At 40.7% G+C, this 19,431-nt stretch overlaps 1 long non-coding RNA gene and 1 pseudogene across 2 annotated transcripts in view; both read left to right on the plus strand.

Annotated features, from left to right (window-relative positions):
• The window catches only part of LOC309656462, a 1,106,578-nt gene that overhangs the window by 410,997 nt on the left and 676,150 nt on the right, over positions 1 to 19,431 (plus strand). The window lies entirely within an intron of this gene.
• LOC309656440 (small nuclear ribonucleoprotein Sm D1 pseudogene) overlaps positions 1 to 19,431 on the plus strand; it is a 436,073-nt pseudogene that overhangs the window by 15,458 nt on the left and 401,184 nt on the right. The gene's annotated exons all lie outside the window — the stretch shown is intronic.

Below are 19,431 nucleotides of genomic sequence, written 5' to 3' on the forward strand. Positions count from 1 at the left end.
TCTATGTCTTGGCTATCGTGAATCATTCTGCGGTGAACATGGGGACACAGATAACCTTTTGGAGACAGTTATTTAGTTTCCTTTGGATAAATACCCAGAAGTGGAATTGTTGGATCACATGGTAGTTTTATTTTTAATTTTTTGAGGAATCTCCATACTGTTTTCCATAGTGGCTGCACCAATTAACATTCCCACTAACAGTGCACAAGTGTTCCCTTTTCTCTATATCCTGGCCAGCACTTTTTCTCTCTTGTGATTTTGATAATAACCATTCTAATAGGTGTGGGTGATATCTCATTGTGGTTTCAATTTGCATCTCCATGATGATTAACGACGTTGAGAACCTTTTCACTTATCTATTGGCCATCTGTATGTCGTCTTTGTAAAAATGTCTGTTCAGATCCTCTGCCCATAGCTTAATCAGATTGTTTTGTTTTTGTTTTTTTGGCTTTTTTGCTATTGAATTATATGAGTTTTTATATATTTTGGTTATTAGCCTCCTACCAGACATATGATTAGCAAATATTTTCTCCCAGTGCATAGGCCATAGACTGCCTCTTCATTTTGTTGATGGTTTCCTTTGCTGTGCAGAAACTTTTTAGTTTGATGTAGTCCCACTTGTTTATTTTTTGTTCTTCCTTTGTTTTTCATGTCAAATCCAAAAAAATCATTGCCAAGACCAAAGTCAAGGAGTTTTCTTCTAGGAGTTTTATGATTTCATATCTTCTGTTAAGTCTTCAATCCATTTTGAGTTGATGTTTGTGTGCAGTGTAAGATAGTGATCCAGTTTCATTCTTTTGCATGTGACTGTCCAGTATTCCCAGTATAATTTCTTGAAGAGACTCTCCTTTACGTCCCCCGCCTTATATATTCTTGGCTCCTTTGTTGTAAATTAATTGACCACATACATATGAGTTTATTTCTGGGCTCTCTGTTCCATTGGTCTATGTGTCTGTTTTTTATGCCAATACCATACTGTTTTGATTGCTATAGCTTTGTAATAATATAGTTGGAAATCAGGAAGCATGATGCCTCCTGCTATGTTCTTTCTCAAGGTTACTTCAGCTATTGAGGGTCTTTGTGGTTCCATACAAATTTTAGGATTGTTTGTTCTGTTTCTGTTAAAAATCCCTTTGGAATTTTGATAGGGATTTCATTGAATCCATAGATTGCTTTGGGTAGTGTGGACATTTTAACAATTTAATTCTTCCAATCCATGAATGGTTATTTGTGTCTTCTTTCATCAGTGTTGTATATTTTCCATGTACAGGTCTTTACCTCCTTTGTTAAATTTATTTTTAGATATTTTATTATTTTGATGCAATTAAAATGGAATTTTTTCTCTTAATTTCTCTTTCTGATAGTTTGTTGTTACTGTATAGAAACCCAACAGATTTTTGTAAATTGATTTTGTGACCTGCAGCTTTGCTGAATTCTTTTATTAGTTCCAACAGTTTTTAGTGCAGTCTTTAGGTCTTCTATATAAAATATATCATGTCATCTACAAATAGAGACAGTTTTACTTCTTCCTTTCCAATGTGGATACATTTTATTTCTTTTTCTTACCTAATTGCTCTGGTTAGGACTTCCAGTACTATGTTGAATAAAAGTGTCGAGTGGGCATCCTTTTCTTATTCCTAATCTTTGAGGAAACACTTTCAATTTTCTACTGTTGAGTATGATGTTAACTGTGGACTTGTCATATATGGCTTTTTTTATGTTGAGAAACTTTCTGTCTGTACTCATTCTGTTGAGAGTTTTTATCATGAATGGATGTTGAATTTGTCAAATGCTTTTTCTGCATCTATTGAGATGATCAAATAACTTTTGATCCTTCATTTTGTTAAAGTGATGCATCACATTGATTTGCGGATGTTCAAGCATCCTTGTATCCCAGGGATAAATCCCATTTTATCATGGTGTATGATTCTTTTAATGTATTGTTGAATGCAATTTGTTACTGTTTTGTTGAGGATTTTTACATCTGTGTTCATCAGGGATATTTGCCTGTAATTTTGTTTATCTTGTAGTGTCCTTGTCTGGTTTTGATAGCAGGCTAACACTGGCCTTATAAAATCATTTTGGATGCATTCCCTCCTCCTTTGTTTTTTGGAAGAGTGAGAAGGATTGGTTAATTGTTCTTTAAATGTTTGATAAAATTCACCAATGAAGCTGGTGATCATGGACTTCTGTTGTTGGGAGAATCAGTTGTTACTGATTCAATCTTGTTACTAATACTCATTCTCTTGAGATTTTCCATTTCTTTATGATTGATTCTTGGTAGCTTGTATGTTTCCAGAAATTTTTCCATTTCTTCTAGGTTGTCCAATATGTTGGTATAATTGTTCATAGTCTCTTGTTCTTTTTTTTAAATTTAATTTTATTTATTTATTTATTTGGCTGCATTGGGTCTTCATTGCTGTGCGCAGGTTTTCTCTAGTTGTGGTGAGTGGGGGCAACTCTTTGTTGCAGTGCATGGGCTTCTCATTTCAGTGGCTTCTCTTGTTGTGGAGCATGGGCTCTAGGTGCGTGGGCTTCAGTAGTTGTGGCACATGGGCTCAGTAGTTGTGGCTCACGGGCTCTAGAGTACAGGCTCAGTAGTTGTGGTGCACGGGCTTAGTTGCTCTGTGGCATGTGGGATCTTCCCGGACCAGGGCTCGAACCCGTGTTGCCTGCATTGGCAGGCGGATTCTTAACCACTGCACCACCAGGGAAGCCCCAGTCTCTTATTCTTTTTTGTAGTTCTAAGGTATCAGTTTTAATGTTTCCTCCTTCAATACTGATTTTGAGTCCTCTCTTCTTTTCTTGGTGAGTTTAGCTAAAGGTTTGTCAGTTTTATTCATCTTTTCAAAAACCAACTCTTAATTTCATCTCTTCTGTTGCCTTTTTAGTGTCTGTTTCATGTATTTCTGTTCTGATCTCATTATTTCCTTCCTACTACTAAATTTAGACTTAGTTTCTTCTTTTGCTAGTCCCTTGAGGTGTAGTTAGGTTGTTTGAGATTTTTCTTGTTTCTTTTTTTTTTTAATGATGGAGATAGGTTTTTTTTTAAAATTAATTTATTTTTTATTTATTTTTGGCTGTGTTGGGTCTTCGTTTCTGTGCGACGGCTTTCTCTAGTTGCAGCAAGCGGGGGCCACTCTTCATCGCGGTGCGCGGGTCTCTCACTATCACGGCCTCTCTAGTTGCGGAGCACAGGCTCCAGACGCGCAGGCTCAGGTGTTGTGGCTCACGGGCCTAGTTGCTCCGCGGCAATGTGGGATCCTCCCAGACCAGGGCTCGAACCCGTGTCCCCTGCATTGGCAGGCAGATTCTCAACCACTGCGCCACCAGGGAAGCCCTTTCTTGTTTCTTAATGTGGCCATTTATCATTATTTAATTCCCGCTTAGAACTTCTTTTGTTGTATCTCATAAGTGTTGGTATATTGTATTTACATTTTCATTTGTCTCTCTTCTGGTAATTGATTTCTAGTTTCGTACCATTGTGGTCAGAAAAGATGCTTGATATAATTTCAGTCTTCTTAAATTTATTGTCTGTTTTTATGGTCTGACATGATTTATTCTGGATTATGTTCCATGTGTGCTTGAGAATAATGTGTTCTGTTGCTTTTGGATGGAATGTTCTATTAAATGTCTTGTAATTCCATCCAGTCTAGCATGTAGTTTCAGTCCAGTGTTTGTTTATTGTTTTTTTTTTGTCTGGATGATCTAACCATTGTTGAAAGTGGGAGTATTGCAGTCCACAACTATTATTGTATCACTGTCTATTTCTTCCTTCAGGTTTGTTAATATTTGCCTTAGATATTTAGGAGTTCCTATGTTGATTGCATAAATATTTACAAATATTATATCCTTTTGTTGAATTTGTTACCAAACTCAGGTTTAGCTGCTTGCCACTTGAAAGCCAGTACTCGAGAGGCAAGTGTTAGGTGGAAAAGAAAGGTTGCTTTCTTCAGGAGACCAACAACCTGGAGAGAAGGCAGACTCATGTCCAGGAACCTACTCTAAAGATTCTTCTTTACCATGAAAGTTTTTAAAGGGAGAAAGGGGAAGTTAATCACAGTTGGTCATTTGGGAAGGGGGTCAGAGTCTTCATTATCTTCTACTGTGTGCAGACTTTCTTCTGATTGGTTGGTGGTGAGGTAACAGGGCGGTGTTCCAGGAATCTTGTACTCAGCCTGAAGTTACTATCCTCCCTCTGGGTGGGGGCCTTAGTTCCTGCAGCAGAAACTCAAGATATTGAGTTCATATTGAGTACATATATATTCCTTGAGGAGGAGCCACAACCCTGCACTATTGTTTCTTGGCTGCTCCTCTTTTGTTTCTGCATTCCCTTCCTTTCCTGATTAGCAACTGTTTGAATCTGCCCAGGAGGCTGAATGGAGCCTTGTTTCCTACAAACAAGAAATGGGGGACATGGAAAGGATTTGTACCTAGGAGGGCCCCACAGGGTCCTGTTCAGTTTCAAATTGACCCCTCTATCATTATATAATGACCTTTGTTTCTTATTACAGTTTGTGTTGAAGTAGAAGTACAGGTACCCCAGCTTGCTTTTGATTTCCGTTTGCGTGGAGTATGTTTTTCCATCCCTTCAATTTCAGTCTGTGTGTGTCTTTAAAGCTGAAGTGCATCTCTTGTAGGCCATGTATAGTTGGGTTTTTTTTTTCATTGATTCAGGACCCCCACCCCCATCTCTTTTGATTGGAGAACTTAGTCCATTTACATTTAAAGTAATGATTGATAGGTATGGACTTAATATTGCCGTTTTGTAATTGTTCTCTCACTGTTTTATATGTTCTTTGTTGCTTTCTTCTCTTACTCTCTTCCTTTGTGATTCAATGATTTTCTATAGTGGTATGCTTAGATTCCTTCCTCTTTATCTTTTGTGTATTTATTATAGGTTTTTGCTTTGTGTTACCATGAAGCTTATATAAAACATCTTATATTTACAACAGTCTAGTTTAAGCTGATAACAACTTAACTTAGAATGCATACTAAAGCTCGACATTTTGAAATGCTCCCCCTTGTTGTTTTGATGTCACAGTTTACATTTTTTTATCTTGTTTATACTTCAGCAAATTATGTAGTTATAGTTATTTTTAATACTTCTGTCTTTTAACTTTCATGCTAGATTTATGTGTGATTTACCCACCATGATGACAACATTAGAGTATTCTGAATTTATATTTACCTTTACCACTGCAATTTATTCTTTCATATGTTTTCCTGTTACTAATTAGTACCCTTTTGTTTTAGCTTAAAGAAGCCCCTTTAACTTTTTTTTGGTGGGGGGGCGGGTATGGCCAGTCTAGTGGTCATGAACTTCTTCAGTTTTTCTGGTCTGGAAAACTCTTTATCTATCCTTAAATTCTGAAGAACAACTTTTCCAGGTAGAATATTCTTGGTTGGCAGTTTTTCTTCTTTCAGCACTTAGAATGTATAGTGCTATTCCCTTTGGCTTGCAAAATTTCTTCTGATAAATTTGCTGGTGGTCTTATAGGGGTTCTCTTGTGCATAATGTTGGTTTTCTCTTGCTGCTTTAAAAATTATCTCCTTGTCTTTAACTTTTGACATTTTAATTATAATGTATCTTCATGTGCGTCTTGTTGAATTCATCCTTTTTGGAATGTTTTGGGCTTCTTAGATCTGTATGTCTGTTTCTTTCCCCAGGTTAGGGAAGTTTTCAGCCATTATTTCTTCAAATAAGCTTTCTGTCTTCCCTTCTGGTTCTGTGACTCCTGTAGTGAATATTCGCCCACTTGTTGTTCCATAAGTCCCTTAATCTATCTTCACACTTTAAAAAAAATTACTTAATTAATTTGGCTGCACCGGATCTTTGTTGTGGCACGTGGGATCTTTGTTGTGGCACGTGGGATCTTTGTTGTGGCACGTGGGATCTTTGTTGTGGCACGTGGGATCTTCGTTGTAGCATGCGCGATCTTTAGTTGTGGCATGTGGGCTCTTAGTTTTGGCATACATTTGGGATCTAGTTCCCTGACTAGGGATTGAACCCAGGCCCCCTGCATTGGGAGCACTGAGTCTTAACCACTGGACCACCAGGGAAGTCCCAATCTTTTAATTCTTTTTTTTTTTTTCTCCTCCAGTCGAGTGATTTCCACTGCCCTGTCTTTGAGTTTGCTGATCTTTTTTCTACTTCATTTTTTCTGCCGTTGAACCCCTCAATTAAAATTTTCAGTTCAGTTTTTATATTTTTCTGCATCATGATTTCTGTTTGATACTTTCTTCTATTTTCTCTCTTTGTTGAAATTTTTACTCTGTTTATAAATTATTCTCCTGAGTTTGGTGAGCATCTTTATGACCATTATTTTGAACTCTTTATCTCCATTTCATTAAGGTGTGTTGATTGAGTCCTTTTGCTTTTGTTTGGAAAATATTCTTCTGTTTCTTCATTTTCCTTGATTCTCTGTGTGGTTTCCATGCATTAGATAAAACAGTCACCACTGCCAGTTTTAAGGGCATGGTCTCCTGTAGGAGATTAACCTATCGTTCGGAACTGCCCTAGCTCTGGGTTGTTTCTTTAACCTTTGTGATTGTCCAAGTGCCTTCTTTGTTCTTAGTGGCTCCTAGTAGTTGAGGGTGTGCCAAGACCTTTTAGTATCCCAAAGAGGGGAGGATCTTAGCACCTAGATACAGGCTGATTGGAAGCTGGACCCTAGGCAGCAGCTTTTAAAGTATGCAAATAGGGGCTTCCCTAGTGGCGCAGGAGTTGGGAATCCGCCTGCCGGTGCAGGGGACACGGGTTCAAGCCCTGGTCCGGGAGGATCCCACATGCCGTGGAGCAACTAAGCCCCGTGCACCATGGCTGCTGAGCCTGCACTCTGGAGCCCGCGAGCCACAGCTGCTGAGCCCACATGCCACAACTGCTGAAGCCCATGCACCTAGAGCCCATGCTCTGCAACAAGAGAGGCCACTGCAATGGGAGGACCGCTCGCTGCAGCTGGAGAAGGCCCACGTGTAGCAACGAGGACCCAACACAGCCAAAAATAAATAAATAAAATTTTAAAAATTCTTAAAAAAAAAAATAAAATGAAGTATGCAAATAGACTTCTTTCAGGGAAAGACTGGGAGTTGGGCATTTCCATCTGCTCCCTTGGAGCTCTGGGGAATAGTCAGTTAAGAACTGTTTCTTTGTTGTAATCCTATGGGACTGGTAAAGTAACCTGTGTTGACCACCTAAGCCAGGAGATCAAGAGCTGTGTCTCTTGGGTGGCAGCTGCACAAGCTCCTTTCACAGAGATATTGGCAACCTAGAGCAGGGCAGAGAGAGGGAGCATGTAGTTGGTGCCCACTGGCCTCTTCATTCTCTGGAGAAGATTGCCATCAGCCCCTAGATTTGTGTTAAATTAGAAGTCTAACCCTCAGGCTGAAGCTTTTAGGATAAGCAAATAGGCTTCTTTCATAACAAGACTGGGAGATGGGTGCTTCATTTTGCAGCTTTTGTGCTGAGCCCTGGGATGAGAGCCACTATGAGCCCTCATGAGCCCGTTTGTTTGCTATATACCTTTGTGGGTCTTGTTGACTCAAGCTCCACTGGCTTTCAGAGCTAGGTGTTTTGGGGGCCCATCCCTCAGGTGAAAGTCTTAAAAGTTGGGGCACTAGATGTTGGGTACAACCCTTTCACTACTCATGGAGAACCAGGGAGCTGTGAATTCCCTCCCAATTGTATGTTGCTGTGCCAGGGGGTGGGTTTATGGTGAGATTGTGTCTCATCCTCTCCTACCTACTTTGATGTTGTATTTTTCTCATTTGCCCTATTGTGTAGGTGACCCTCAGCTACTTTCTGGATTTCTTTCAGAGGGAATTGTTTTGTATATAGCTGTAGAAACATTGTATCCATGGGAGGAGGTAAATTCAGGCTTCTATGTTGCCATCTTGTACTAGAATCCTTACTATACTCTTATGATATCAAATCCTTTTGGAATATATTTTATTACAGGGTGTGAGGTAGGGATCTAACTAATTTTTTTCCCTCAAATGGATACATGTTGACACACAATTAAATCAACCATCCTTTTCCCTTTGGCTTGAAATACTACATATAAAACGTGTGCGTGCGCACACTCACACAAGCTCATTTCTGGATCTTCTGCTTTATCCATCTCTCTGTCTGTGCCTGAGTCTGTATTGAACTATGTTAGTTATTGTAGTTCTATTGTGAAGACAGATGAGCAGAAGTGTGAATTAATCCTAACCCTGATTTAGGAACTATGATAGTAAGTTTGGACTAAAGATAACAATTTAGCCATGAAAGATTTATTCCAACTCAACTGTGGTTTGTTGAGTTCAGTGAGAGGAACACTGTGTATTTCAAAGTCACGTGTTGATGCTTTGCAGTTCCTATGGAGACAGGCTGTGAAGTGCTACAGTGAGATTTTACCTTGTAAAGTTCTTAATAGCTGTAACAGACAATTTTTAGCCTCATGTCTGTTTTATTGTTACACAGTCCAACATAACATAACGTCTGAACTTCTGGTGTTCTCTCACATTGAGAGTACTGAGATACTTTAATTTTTTTTTTATTTTACTAGGTTCCATGTATTTTATGGCTAAACAAGTTTGAAAGGATGGTGAGGACAGGACAGCAGTAACAAAACTGTAGAAAAGAAATAGCTGCAATGGTAAGGGTGTCACCCGATCTGGCATTGTGGTCCCATTCTCAAGTGGCTCAGTGGAGTAGTCCAGGTTTTTCTTTTTATTCTTAGTGATGATATTAACAATAATGAAAGATAAAAATATTAGTATCACTACTTAATTGCAGCGATAAATGTTTCTCCTTGCTTAGTGGTGCTGTTAGATGCCTTGAACTGGTTTTATCTGTTTGCTCAGTAAGTGTAATTTAAGCTATTTCACACTTGTTTAAACCACTGAGGAAAAAGATAAGTAATTTCTCTTTTTTCTAGAATTTCTCAGTGGCAACAAATTGATGTCTTACCAAAAACATGCTTGGCCTGTTTGCAGTTTGCTTTGGCTGTAAACTAATGATAAATATAGTTTGAAAAGGTTTATCAGGTTTTAATATACATGACCATTGTTTTGGGGTCAAGTCCTTGAAAACATGTAGAATCTTTTGTTTTTCCTTTCAGTTGCAGTGTTGTAGTGTTCAAGCAAAAGCATCCAAAAATAGCCAACTGAAAGGCAAAGGTTTTCTAAAATTCAGGCTTTGTTGGAGTTTATAATCAACTCCATACATTCTAAAAACTTAATTTAGTTCATAAAGTTTGCGTTAAGCAAACGAGCTTTAAATGTTAACAGAAAGTGAAAGGTATAAAACATATCAGGTTGGTCAGTCAGTGCAGTATAATCAAAGGGGCAGAACTTCTGTAATTAATAAAATAGTGCAATGTGCCATTTGTTCTAAAATTATGTGTCAAAACTCTACGAGGAGAATTCTGTAGACTGAACATTTGTGGTCCCCCCAAATTCATATGTTGAAACCTAGTCCCCAACATTCGGAGGTGGGGGGCTTTGGGGTGATTAGGCCATGAGGGTGGAGCCATCGTGAAAGGGATTAGTGCTCTTATTAAAGAGACCTCAGAGATCTCCCCTGACCTTTCTACCATGTGAGGAAAAAGTCTCTCTATGAACCTAGAAGTGGGTTCTCACCAGACGCTGAATCTGCCAACACCTTGATCTTAGACTTCCAGCCTCTGGAACTGTGAGAAATAAATTTCTGTTGTTTGTAAGTCCCCCAGTCTATGGTATTCTGCTACAGCAGCCTGAGCAAAGACAGAGACATTCCAAGAGCCTCAGTCTCTTTTCAATTTTTTTTTCACATGAACCTTGAAAAATTTGGAATTTTATTCTCTTAGCTCTTGCATTAATTCACCCAACAAATATTTTGTATCCGGGGTGTGCCAGACACTCGGTGGACAGACGTAGCTGGAGCAGAAAAAAGTCCTTGCCCTCATGAGGCTTTCACTCTAAAGAGGAAAGACAATAAAATAATAAACCAGTAAGGACATAATAAACTAGTAGAACGTCCTATAGAAGAAAAATAACACAAGTTAAGGGAAACAGCCAAGGCCTGGCCGATGGTTGGCAAGGGGACTATTTTCTTTAGAGAGGACAGGGAGGGCCTCACCAATAAGACAGCATGGTGTGAACATCGGGCAAAATGAGGGAGTGAGCCATGGGGGTGTCCTGGAGAAAAGGATTCCAGGCAGAAAGTGCGAGAAGCACACAGGTCACGCCCAGTGGATTCTGCAGCACAGGGAGGTGGTGTGGATGTGATCTCAGAGAGACAGCAGTGAGCGGTCCTGAAGAGAGATCTTAGTTCCCTCTCAGGAGCTGGACCTGGGTATCCTGCATGAAAACCAGGACTCCTAGCCATTAGTCCACCAGGGGATAGAGGCTAGAAGCAGAGTGGCCCTGGCTCTTGCCCCCATTTGAAAGCAAGAATATTTCAAGGCGGCAAAAACTGTAAAAACAGATACAAAGTTTATTATTAGAGACACAGCACAAGTGGGAGAGCACACAGAGAAGCAGTTTGTTTATTTAAGTCAGAAGCAAGGCAGAGATGCACACCCGGAGAGGAAGGGCGTGGGCGTCCTCCCTAATGAGGAGGAGCTCAGTAACGAGGTGATTTGAGTCACTTCCATAGGACAGTCCTTCCGGGTCTTTGTTTACCTTTGGCCAATTATCTGGCTTCTTTTGCCACACCTGACCTGCCCTAGGGCCCTCCCCAACGTGTGCGCGCAACTTTTTGCTAAGATGGATCCCACCGCAGAAGCCTAAGGGGGTGTGTCCACACTTATTATGGGGTGGTGCCCCTCTCTTTGTGACCCCCAAGGAGACTTCCTGTGCATGTAGAGCTGGGGAGGTTTCCTTGACCTCAGGAGTGGTCATCTTATCTCTTGACTCCAGCAGAGCTCAGCTCCTGCCACTAACTTTGTCTTTGGAGTGTCCAGGAAAAACAAAGCTTCAGTGTTACTCTGCTTGACAAGCACCAGCTGTCCAGCCCAGGGGCCCATCTACCTCCTACCTGAGATGGAGTTCAGGGGGAGAGGGCCAGGAGGCAAAGTGAGACTGATGGGGAGGAGGTGAGACGGGGCTACAAAATGTGGGGTCTTTTAGGCCATGTAAGGATGTTGGTTTGCTCTCAGTGAGATGGGAAGTCTTTGGGGGGATTTTGAGTGGAGACAGGACCTTGGGCTCTGGCTTGAATAGGTTTCCTCAGCTCCTGTATTGAGAACAGATCTTAAGAAGTCAAGGTGGGGGACACAGAGGTCTAATTAGGAGGCTATTGGAATAATCTAAGAAGAAGATCATGTAGAGGGGGAGAAGTGATTAGCTCCTGGATGTATTTTGAAGGTACAGCCAACAGTTATGCTCATGGACCAGGTGAGGGATATGAGGGAAGGAGAGGGATGAAGACAGCACGGTGGTTTTTCACCTGGGCAACTGGAAGAATGGAGTCGAGCTAACAAAAAGCAATGGCCATGCTTATCTCACTGATGGCTATGGCTGTGGTTCTGGGTCTCTTTGCATTTACTTCAGGCCACACCACTCTACTGATTCCTTTTTTTAAAATTAATAAACTAAAAAGAATAGTCTGAGGTTCACAGGAAAATTGAGCGGAAAGTATAGAGATTTCCTTTATACCACGTTGACGCATCATCACCCAAAGTCTGTAGCTTACGTTAGGGTTCCCTCCTGGTGTTGTACATTCTGTGGGTATTGACAAATATATCAAGACACATGTCCCCCCTTGTAGTGTCCTACAGAATTGTTTCACTGCCCTAAAAATCCTCTGTGCTCTACCTGTTCATCCCTTCCCCACTCCTAATGCCTGGCAACCACTGATCTATATATTGTCTCCATAGTTTTACCTTTTCCAGAATGTCATATAGTTTGAATCATACAGTACGTAGCTCTTTCAGATTGGTTTTTCACACTTAGCAATGTGCATTTAAGGATTGTCCATGCCTTTTCATGGCTTGACAGCTCCTTTCTTTTTAGTGCTGAATAACGTTCTATTATCCGGATGTCCCACAGTTTAGTTATCCATTTGCTTCCAAGTTTTGGCAATTATGAATAAAGCTGCTGTAAACATCCATGTGCAGGTTTGTGTGTGGACATACATTTTTGACTTCTTCGTTTAATACCAAGGAGTGCAATTGCTGGATCGTATGGTAAGAGTATGCTTAGCTTTGTAAGAAACCGCCAAACTGTCTTCCAAAGTAGCTGCACAATTTTGCATTCCCACTCACAATAAATGAGAGTTCCTGTTGCTCTACCCCTAACCAACATTCAGTGCTGTCAGTGTTTTGGATTTTGGCCATTCTAGTAGATGTGTAGTGGCATTTCATTGTTTCAACTGATTCGATTTTTAATGGTTGCTAAGAATTCCTTTTTAAAAATAGATTGGCCCTTTCCAAGACCTCATCCTCCTGCATCACTGAGGCCTTTGGAGCTTCATCTCAGATTAGACAAACCAACAAACAAGGCCATTGCTAGTAGACAAAGTCACCCAGACACTGTGTTTATGCCGCTTCAGTCCACTTGGTGCTCTCCCTATTCTGGTCATTTGTCTCTGGGAATAGCCCTCTGACTCTCCTTCATCCTGCTAGTTTCTTGAAAGTAGAATTATCTTTTTTGGTAGGTTCCAGTCCTTTTTTGTTGATCATTGTTCAGCAGTTAGTTGTGATTTTGGTGTTTTTGTGGGAGGAGGTGAGCTCAGATCCTTCTACACCACCATCCTCGCCCCAAAGCCATGCTGCTAGTTTCTAAATAAGAATATTCCCTTTGGCATGACTTGCTGTTCCCACTCTATACTTAGTCTAATAGAATGCATGAACATTGCCGCCATCACACTTAGGCTAAGAAGTCTCAAATTTACATCTCCAGTCCTAACTTTTCACTAAATTCTAGCCCTATATTTCTAGGTACCTAGAGAATGCCCCCATCCTGAATATCTTACAGTTCTTTCTTTTGCTGTGTCTCAAATTATCTGTGTGTGTCTCTCTCTAGTTCCCTCTCAGTGTCTCTCATGGTGTCTCTCTCTGGGATCTGCAGGTGTGAGTCTTGCATGATTACTCTCTGTTCCTCACACCCTACCTTGAATCCATCAGCAGGTCTTCCATCAAAATGTATCCACCGACAGGTTATCAATGTGTCTCAACTCCTCTCCTGCTAGCACCCTAATCTAGACCAAAATCTCTTCCCTGGAGCCCTTCAGTAGCTTCCAAACTGATCTCTCACCTCCACTTTTACTCCTTAATAATACATCTGCCATAGAGCAGCCAGAGCAATCTTTTTTCCCCAGTTTTATTTAGATGTAATTGACATGTAACATCATTAAGTAAATGTGTACAGCATATTGATTTGGTACACTTATGTACTGCAACACAAGTGATTTTAAAAATCAGGTCCTATTACTTTCTTGTTTAATATTCTTCGGTGGTGCCCCATCACTATCAGAATAAAATCCAACCTTCTAACCATTACTTAAAGCCTCTATATTATCTGACCTCTAACTCCCTTCCCCAAACCAGTGTCTTACCTTGCCTCTCTCATTTCCAGCTTTCAAATATGCAAAGCTAGTTCCCACCTCAGGGCCTTTGCACTTGCTGTTCCCTCTGCCTGGAACACCTTCCCCAAATGCTCCTTTCCCTAGCTCATTTCCACCATTCATGTCTCGGATTTCCCCTGACTTCTTGAAGTAATGTGGTTACCACCCTCCCTTATGAGTCCCATTCACTCTCTCTCCCATTTCCTAGTTTTATTTTCTTCGTGCCATTTATAAATTGTTATCCGAAATTATTTGCTTACATGTTTGCAGTCTGTTGCTCTCCAGTAGAATGTAAGCTTCCTGAGGACAGGGTCCTTGTCTTATTCCCCACTGGAGCCTAGAGCTTAGAACAGTGTCTGCATAGTGAGAGCTCAAAATATATCTGTAGAATGAATGAATGTATTTGAAACTCAACCCCCCACCCATGCCAATAAGTCATCATCCTATTTTTTCCATCCAATTCCAAACGATTTTGTTTCTCAAATTCCATTTTTTTCAATTCCCTAAATCAATATTTTGGAGTCATCTTTATTTTCCTCCCTCTTTGTGTACCCTGTATCCAATACAACCCTCAAAGCAAGTCCTTTTTGGTCTTTCCTTCCTGTGATTTTTCAGATTCCTTCTTCCCTTCCCTAGTCATGGCCCACATCATGGATCTATTTTTCCTTCTTTAGTCTTTCTATATTTTCCTAACGTTCTGGAGGGCAATGCCAGACTGATATTGCTAAACACTTGTTTTCAAATTTTATGCCCAAATTGGGTACATTCCTTTCGGGAATTGGAGGCAAGTACAAAAATGCTGCTCTGTATAACTGAGGCTAAGTAGAAGCATCAAGAAGTGAATATGATTGGCTATTGGAGTAAGGTATGTGTGAGGTATTATGTATGTATTTTGCCGTTGATACCAGTATCCTTGAATTTCATCCAGAAACCATCAGTTTAAATTTAAAATAGCAGAAGCTTTGTCCTTGGTAATCTGGTGGTATTTAAGTTTGAAATAAGAATTGCATACATCCATACCAAGTCTTTAAAGAAGAAATTTAGAGAATGAAATCTGGTTTCTTGGTCTAGCAGTTTCCAGAGGGCTCATTACTTTGATTCTAATGGCCAGTTCCACTGATTGAGATGAAATATTCTTAGACTTGGAGAATGATAACACACTAGGTATTTTCAGTTTGCTGAAAATGTCCTTTTGACAGTGCAGAATTTCCTTTTTACTGGTTCTTTGTGCACCGCATGAACTGCCATTTGGTCTCCTGTTGACCCTTCCCACCATGAGGACCTGCTGCCCCTATGTGTATGGTTCCAAGTTTTGATACAGATTTCCCAAGAAAAATGAATTGGCATTATCACTTATAAATCACACTCTCACAAAGTTGGTTTGTGTGAAATGAACTCCCAAATTAGTTCATACTTTATCACTTGGATACAGTGATGAATTTGAGATGTTGGATGTTCAATCTGTATTTGGTCCAGATACTCCCTGAGATGTTCCTTTGGCTGCCCACAATGACCCGGACTCCCCAGTGCTCACATCCTGGTGTAGTTGCCTCCCTCACTGCCTCTGATCTTGGCCATGCGTCTAACATTGGCCAATGGAACATCAACAAATGAAACACGAGTCAAGGCTTGCTTGGCACTTACAATTTGAACTTGCCCTCTCGGGACATTGCTTTTTAGAATCCAGCTTCTACTCTGTTCAGAAGGCCAAGCAGCTATATGGAGAGGTCCACATCGCAAAGAACTGAGAACCTGGGATGTAACCCCAGCTGAACTCCCAGCCATCAGCTGGCAACAATCTCAGCTCTGTAAGCAAGGCCATTTGGAACTTCCCACCATCCCAGTGTCCTAGACTCAACACAGAATTTTCCCATCTCAAAATACCTTTGGCATTTATACCCTAATTTCAGTTGCATATACTCCTTGACCTACAAATAACAATAGTAGACATCATAGCAAACATTTATGCAGCATTTGTTACGCACCAAGCATACAGATGACTGGTTTACTATTGTGTGGTCTCAATGCTGTGGTATTTTTTTCCCCCAATCACTGGTTTAAACCATAATTTGTCAAATCTCCTTTTCCTATCCTGTGACAAATTCTTGGCTAGAGTAGTTCATTCAACAAATGCTTACTGAGTTCCCACTGGTGATATAGCAGTGAACAAAACAAGCAAAAATCCTTGCTCTCATGGAGCCTACCTTTTAGTGGAAAATATAGGTAATAAACAAAATAAGTATCAGTTAGATTAGTTAGGTGGTTTACATATAATGCAAACAATTTTAAACAAGGTTATATTGTATGGCCTCTGTAGGTTGGCTGCTTCTCTGCTCCACGTCTCCTTCAAGGTCAAGGAGACATCCCTCCCTGGGACATGCTGGTCTGTGGCAGAGGGAAAAGAGAGCTGCCTCTTAAAGCTTCTCCTCAGCAGTACCATGCATCAGTGCCTCTCACGTTTTATCAACACATGAACAATCCTGACGGCAAATAATTGGGAACATAGTCTTCCACAACTAGCAAAATATGTTAGATGTACACAAGGGCTGAGTTGAAAAATAAAGAGTAAAATGGGGAGGAGAGTGCTGGGGACCTGGAAAAGGAAATACATTTTAATAGCATGGTCAAGGGTGAACTTGTTCAGAAGGTGACATTTGAGCAAAGATTTGAAGGGGGTAAGTGGGTGAGGTTTGGACTATCTGGGTAAAGAGAGTTTTGAGAAATAGGAAAGCAAGTGCAAAGGCCCTGAGGCAGGAGCATGTGTGGTAACTTGCAGAACAGAAAACAGGCCAGTTGTGTCTTTGTGGGAAAATTACAGGAAATAAGATCAGAGAGAAAATGGGGATGGGATGGGTACAGATCGTGTATGACTGTATCAGTGAGTGTAAAGACTTCAGTTTTGATTCTGAATGAGAAGGGCAGCCACTGGAGGGTTTTGAACAGGAGAGTGACGTGAACTGAATTGCATTTCAGTAGGATCTTTCTGTCTGCCGCATTAGAAATAGGCTGTAGTGGGGCAAGATTGGAAACCAGGCTACAAGTGGGGAGGCTTTTTGCAATAATCCAGGCAAAAAAGAATGGTAGCTTGTACCAGAATGTGTGGTGTACTGGGGTGGTGGTGAGAAGTGGTTGAATTAAGGACATATTTTAAAGATAAAACTAACAGCCTCCTTTGGTGGTTTGGGGTGTAGAGAGAAAGAAAGGGAATTAAGGGTAACTTTTAAGAGTCCTTAACTTTCAGCTCACTTAGTTATTAATCAATCCAGCCTGAAGCTTCAATTTCAAACTCAATGTCAATATCACCTTCCTCTCTTCCACACCCTCACTAGGCTAGTACCGATTTGAAGTGAGACTCGGACTTCTCAGATTGGGGGGTAGGGAAAGTATTTGTAATGATGCTCCAATGTGCAGAGCAAGGATGGAGGAGAGAGAAAGGGATGGAGTTGGAAAGTTGTGCATTCCCCTCTTGGCTGATGGTCACTCCTTTCCTGGCTACACTAACCCACTGATATGCTCATTTCAGTGGGTTCCCACATGCTGCTCTCTCAAGGGTGTACATGGATGAGTCCTTTAGACTGTACTGAGGAGCTCCCTTCGGTGCAGTTACCTGGTGTGTGAAGTACTAGTCCCCGGTGGTGCCGCTCTAGCCGGGCCACCTGGAGACAGCTGCAGCACAACTACATCCCCTGGTGCCTCCGGCAAGTGGACATGATAGCTGCCCCAGCACCTCGTCACCGCTGTTGCAAGCGTCCCCCTCCTTGATACCCCCATAGCTTCTGTCTGAGGAGGTGCCTCATTTTGCCAGTGCCCACCATCTCAGTAGTGTTTCTCTTGGTGCCTCACTCATTTGGTTTCAGGGAGGGGAGACCCTTTCCCATCTACTCCCAAACTTGGTGTGAGGAGAGGCTGCTATTTCACCATGAATGTTCCACTCCCACAGGGATGGACAACCAGAGAGAAACCTCTCTGCTCCTCTTCTTTCCCTTCTCATTTTCTTTTTTTTTTTTTAAATTGAGGTATAATTTTTTAAAAATAAATTTATTTATTTTTTTGGCTGTGTTGGGTCTTCGTTGCTGTGCGCGGGCTTTCTCTAGTTGCGGTGAGTGCGGGCTTCATTGTGGTGCGTTGGCTTCTCACAGTGGTGGCTTCTCTTGTTGCGGAGCACGGGCTCTAGGCACACGGGCTTCAGTAGTTGTGGCTCATGGGCTCCAGAGCGCAGGCTCAGTAGTTGTGGTGCACAGGCTTAGTTGCTCCGCGGCATGTAGGATCTTCCCAGACCAGGGCTTGAACCTGTGTCCCCTGCATTGGCAGGAGGATTCTTAACCACTGTGCCACCAGGGAAGTGCCAAGGTATAAATGACATGTGACATTATATTAGTTTCAGGTATACACATAATGATTCGGTATTTGTATATATTGCAAAATGATCACCACAATAAGTCTAGTTAACGTTGGTTACCATACATAGATAACACTTTTTTTTCTTGTGATGAGAACTTTGAAGATCTACTCTGTTAATACTTTCAAATATGCAATATAATATTAACTATAGTCACCATGCTGTAAATACATCCCCAAGACTTATGTATTTTATAACTGGAAGTTTGTACCTTTTAAAAATTTTTTTAAATTGAAGAATAGTTGATTTACAATGTTGTGTTAATTTCTGCTGTACAGCAAAGTGATTCAGTTATTTATATATATATATATATATATACACATTATTTTTTATATATTCTTTCCCATTATGGTTTATCATAGGATGTTGAATGTAGTTCCCTGTGCTACACAGTAGGACCTTGTTTATCCATCCAGTATATAAAAGCTCACATCTGCTAACCCCAAACTCCCACTCCACCCCTCCCCCGACCCCCTCCCCCTTGGCAACCACCAGTCTGTGCTCTATATCCTTGATTCTGTTTCTGTTTTGTAGATAGGTTCATTTGTGTCATATTTTAGATTCCACATATAAGTGATATTATATGGTATTAGGCTTTCCTTTCTGACTTACTTCATTTAGTGTGATAATCTCTAATTGCATCCCTGTTTCTGCAAATGGCATTATTTTGTTCTTTTTTATGGCTGAGTGGTATTCTGTTGTATATATGTACCACATCTTCTTTATCCGTTCATCGGTCAATGGACATTTAGGTTGTTTCCATATCTTGGCTATTGTGAATAGTGCTGCTGTGAACATAGAGGTGCATGTATCTTTTTGAATTACAGTTTTGTCTAGATATATGCCCAGGAGTGGGACTGCTGGATCATATGGGAATTATATATTTAGTTTTCTGAGGAACCTCCATACTGTTCTCCATAGTGGCTGCACCTATTTACATTCCCACCAACAGTGTAAGAGGGTTCCCTTTTCTCCACATTTATTATTTGTAGACTTTTTAATGGTGGCCATTCTGACTGGTGTGAGGTGGTATCTCATTTTAGTTTTCATTTGCCTTTCTCGAATAATTAGTGATGATGAGTATCTTTGCTTGTGCCTATTGGCCATTTGTATGTCTTCTTTGGAGAAATGTCTATTCATGTGTTCTGCCCATTTTTCGATTGGGTTGTTTGTTTTTTTTGTTGAGTTGTATGAGCTGTTTGTATAGTTTGGAAATTAACCCCTTGTCGGTCACATCGTTTGCAAATATTTTCTTCCATTCTCTACGTTGTCTTTTCGTTTTGGGAAGTTTGTACCTTTTGACCTCCTTCACCTAGTTTGCCCGCCTCCCAACACCTGCCTGTGGCAACCACCAACCTGTGTGCTGTATCTATGAGCTTGGATTTTTTTTTTAAATTCACATGTAAGTGAGATCATAAGGTATTTGTCTTTCTCTGCTTGATTTATTTCAGCATAATGCCCTCAAGTTCCATCCACATTGTTATAATGGCAAAATTTTATT

The sequence above is a fragment of the Balaenoptera physalus genome (genome assembly GCF_965194825.1).
Source record: "Balaenoptera physalus genome assembly, chromosome: 2".
NCBI classification, from domain to species: domain Eukaryota; kingdom Metazoa; phylum Chordata; class Mammalia; order Artiodactyla; family Balaenopteridae; genus Balaenoptera; species Balaenoptera physalus.